Below are 4267 nucleotides of genomic sequence, written 5' to 3' on the forward strand. Positions count from 1 at the left end.
ACTATAGTATTCTCACAATTTTTAAAATTATTTTTAGAAAACATGAGCAGCGGGGAGTGGGAGGGAGAAGCAGACTCCTCGCTGAGCAGGCACCCTGATGTGGGCTCCATCCCAGGACCCCGGCATCACGACCTGAGCAGGAGACAGATGCTTGACTGAGCCCCCCGGGCACCCGTCACACTCACTGCTGCTGTGTCTTTCAGGCGCTGTTGCTTAAGTGTCTGGTGAAGACCGAGCACACGCGTCCGTATCTGGATACGGGTGTCACGTACATTAACGAAGGGCAGCACGTCACCCATGGAATGCTCTGGAAGGCAAGTAAGTGTCTCTCCTATTACAAGCATCCTGCCGTCAGAGACAGGGCCCGTGTCATTTATTCTTCTGAGTTCAGCTCCGAAGTGAAGGGGTGGGTCGAACAGGGGAAGGGGGCAGTTTGAGCTATGTAGAGGACACGCAGTCTGAGCTCAGAGAGCAATGGGTGGGGGTGGGGGCCAAGAGGGGGCGAGGACAGTACGTGAATCTGACAAACACTACGTCTGTGTAGACGTAGACTGGGAAAAGGAGCAAGAGCAGAGAAAAACGGATTTTGGTTTTACATAGTGACAGCGGGACTCACTCATGGAAAATTCAAAAGGTTTAAATTTTATATTTTAATTTAAGATCAACATAGAGTACATCATTCATTTCAGATGTAGAGTTCAATGAGTCATCAGCTGGGTGTGACACCCAGTGCCCATCACATCACCAGTGACCCCCTCCCCTTCCCCAGCCCTCAGTTTGCTTCCCGGAGGCCAGAGTCTCTCTCTGATTTCTTCCCACTCAGTTTCCCTCCCTCCCCCTGAGGTCCTCTGCTCTGTTCCTCATGTTCCACACGTGAGTGAAACCAGATGATCATTGACTCTGCCTGACAGATTTCTCACAGCATAATCCCCTCCAGTCCCATCCATGTCACTGCAGAGGGTGGTGTCCGTCCTTCCTGCTGGCTGACGTTCTGTCGTGTGTGTGGACCGCATCTGCCGTATCCATCCGTGTGCTGAAGAGCATCCCAGCTCCTCCCACAGGCGAGCCGTTGCAGACGCAGCTGGGGTGAATGGGAGAACAGTGTGCGGTTTCCTCAAGGTAATCGACAACAGAGCTGCCCTGCGGCCCAGGATTGCCCTACGAGGTACGAACCCCAAAGACACGGACGTAGCGAAAAGAAGCTTTTAATCCTCATGAGGTGCCAGTATTTTCACTTTTCCTTTTGTTTTGAATTGTCTAAATTTTGAACTTAGGAAATCAGAGCACACGGAGCACCTGGCCGGGAGGGGACCCGGAGCGCTTCTTTTCGCGTTTGGAAAGATGACAACCATGGGATGTCAGAAACCCCACTCGTGCGCAGTTTTTAAAAAGAGGGAATCTGCGATCCACGATTGTTTGACATTTGCTGATACCATGAAAGGAGCGCAGAGGGAAGGTGGAGGGAATCTTGTTCCCATTGAATTTTTATTCAAAGCATCGGTCCCTGTGAAGGACACTTGAAATGATCGAACGAACATTCTTCTGTGTCTCTCGTTCTCACGGCCCCACACGCTCCCCGAGCTGCTCTGTGCCCGGCTCGGTGCTCTCTTGGTGAGAGAACAGCTTTTCACTCTGGACGTGCCAAGGTGTGTCCTTCTCTTTAGGACTTTTCTGTGGACAAGTTGTCAGAGGCTGTTTGTTCTCTTGAGCTCTCTGGTTTCCTTTTATTTCGGAGAACTGGGTAGTCCCAGAACTGGTCTGTTCTGACTGTGTGGGAAGGAAAGGCTTTTTCTCATCTTGATATATCAGGTTTCCGTATGGGCCTGGGCGCTGCATTCTTAGGACCCAAAGATTTCTGTGGAAGTTGTTAGCTTTCATCCGCGGCCGGTTTCTTCCCTGGGAAGTTCAGAATTCAAGGGCGCTCCTCTCTTGGACATGCTACCCCGGTCTGGTGCTGCCCGTGAACACGGTTGATCTGTGTCTCTTTGTTCCACTAGGACTCCTCGCTTCTGGACTCGGTGTCGATGCCTCCGCCATCAGTCACGCGGCCTCTGTTGCCAGCGAGGGTTGGGGTGTTGCTTTCCCGGCTGTGGATTTCACCCTCAATAAGGGTAACTGGCCAATGTTTCTTACCTTTACTTTTTTTACATTTTGGAATATTTTCAGACACAAATGTGTAAAGGAATACCCAGACAGAGCAAATGTGAACGTATTTCATAACATCATATCATCCTAGAAATTTAACATGGAAATACGGACACCGTACTGTTACCTAATGACTACTTAATGCCAACAATTAACACTAATGTTCTGTTTCTCATGTTTCTGGACCCAAGCCACAATCCCATATGGCACGTAGTTATCCTCTTTCGCACTCTTTAATCTGAAACAGGGCTTGTTTTTCAACATCTTTCCACTTTTAAAAGGTATGATGTAGTTATGCTGTAGAATGTCCTCCCATCTGGTGTCTTTAATTCCTCGATGAAACCCACAATACGCCCTTTGGACGTGAGGATGTTCTCGGTGAACCTCAGAGGCGTCACGTAATGTCTGTTTTCCTCCTCGTGAGGGAGGGTCACTGTTCATTTGGTCACGATGTTGCCTGTGATGTTTCTCCACGACTAAGATTTTCTGCTTTAAGATTAATGTGTCTCAGGGAGAGTCACTCTGAGAGCGTCACTATCTTGTCACTGTTAGAATCTGTTGATGTTTCTTCTCTGAAACCATTACGACTGGGATGTGTGCCTGACGGTTCTATATCCATTATTCTCCCTAAATTCACTTTGTCTCCCATCTGTCAGCATTAATTCCGTGTCAGATTTGTCTCAGATTTGGTGCTCTCAGCAGCAGCACGTGAGGGAGCTCGCGCTCCCCCGTGATCTTGCTACCCCACCGTGTTGTTTCACCGGCTCAGTGTTCATCAGTCTGAGAGTTGACACTGGTGTCCTTCAGCGGTGGAGGAGGGGCAGCAAAGTGTCCCCCAAGCGAGAAGACATTTGGAAACTGACAAATGAGACAAGCTACTCGATGCCATTTACAGGGCTTTAAAAAAAATTTTATTTATTTAAATTCAATTAGCCAAGGGATAGGACTTCTTTGGTTTTTGATCTACTGATCTGATGAGTCACTCAACATTACAATGCCCAGTGCGCATCAGCTCACATGCCCTGCTTAACGCGCATCTCCCAGTTAGCCCATCCCCCACTCACCTCCCCTTCTGCAGCCCTCGGGTTGTTTCCCAGAGTCCAGAGCCTCCTGTGGTTTGTCTCCCTGTCTGATTTCTTCCCATTTGGTTTTCCCTCCCTTCCCCTACTGTCCTCTGCACTACTCCTTATGTTCCCCACATGAGTGACACCATACGATCATTTGTCTTTCTCTGATTGCCTTATTTCACTGAACATGATCCCCTCCAGTCCCTCCATGTGGGTGCAAATGGCTGAGTGATATTCCATTGTGCATATGGACCACATCTTCTGTATCCATCCGTCTATTGAAGGGCATCTCGGCTTCTTCCACAGTTCGGCTATCATGGCCATTGCTGCTGTGAACACTGGGGTGCATCCCCTTCTTTTCATTGCATCTGTATCTTTGGGGTAAATACCCAGTCGTGCGACTGCTGGGTGGTAGGGCAGCTCTGTTTTGAACTTCTTGAGAAACCTCCACACTGTTCTCCAGGGGGGCTGCACCAGCCTGCGTTCCCACCAACAGTGTAGGAAGGGATCCCTCTATCCTGATCCTTTGAAGAGTTCTAATCAGGAAAGGAGGCTGTATTTTATCAAATGCTTTTTCTGCATCAGTTTAGAGGATCATACGGTTCTTGTCTTTTATTAATGTGCTCAATCACGTTGATTTCATGAGCGCTGAACCACCCTTGCAGCCCAGGGATAAAACCCACCTGGTCGTGGTGAATAATCCTCATGTATTGCTGGATCCTGCCGGCTAGCATCTGGGGTATTCTGGCATCCGTGTTCATCAGGAAAATTGGTCTGTGAGTCTCCGTCTCGATGGGGTCTTTGTCGAGGTTTGGGATCAAGGTGATGCTGGCCTCATGAAAGGAGTTTGGACGTTTTCCTTCCATTTCTATTTTTCCAAACAGTTTCAGTAGAAAAAGTATTATTTCTCCTTAAAATGTTTGGTAGAATCCCCCTGAAACGCCACCTAGCCCTGGGCTCTGGTTTGTTGGGGGATTTTTGAGTAGTTTAATTTCCTCGCTGGCTATGGATTTGTTAGGATTGTCCACTTCTTCCTGCTTCAGTCTTGGATGCAT

At 48.6% G+C, this 4267-nt stretch overlaps 1 long non-coding RNA gene across 1 annotated transcript; it reads left to right on the forward strand.

The window, feature by feature from the left end:
- The first annotated feature begins 223 nt into the window (after positions 1–223).
- Positions 224–3211, forward strand: LOC116579440. The gene is made up of 3 exons (XR_004281255.1): positions 224–318; positions 1062–1165; positions 1275–3211. It is a non-coding gene; the product is annotated as an uncharacterized LOC116579440 (long non-coding RNA).
- Positions 3212–4267: the final 1056 nt, after the last annotated feature.

The sequence above is a fragment of the Mustela erminea genome, chromosome 19 (genome assembly GCF_009829155.1).
Source record: "Mustela erminea isolate mMusErm1 chromosome 19, mMusErm1.Pri, whole genome shotgun sequence".
Classification (NCBI taxonomy): domain Eukaryota; kingdom Metazoa; phylum Chordata; class Mammalia; order Carnivora; family Mustelidae; genus Mustela; species Mustela erminea.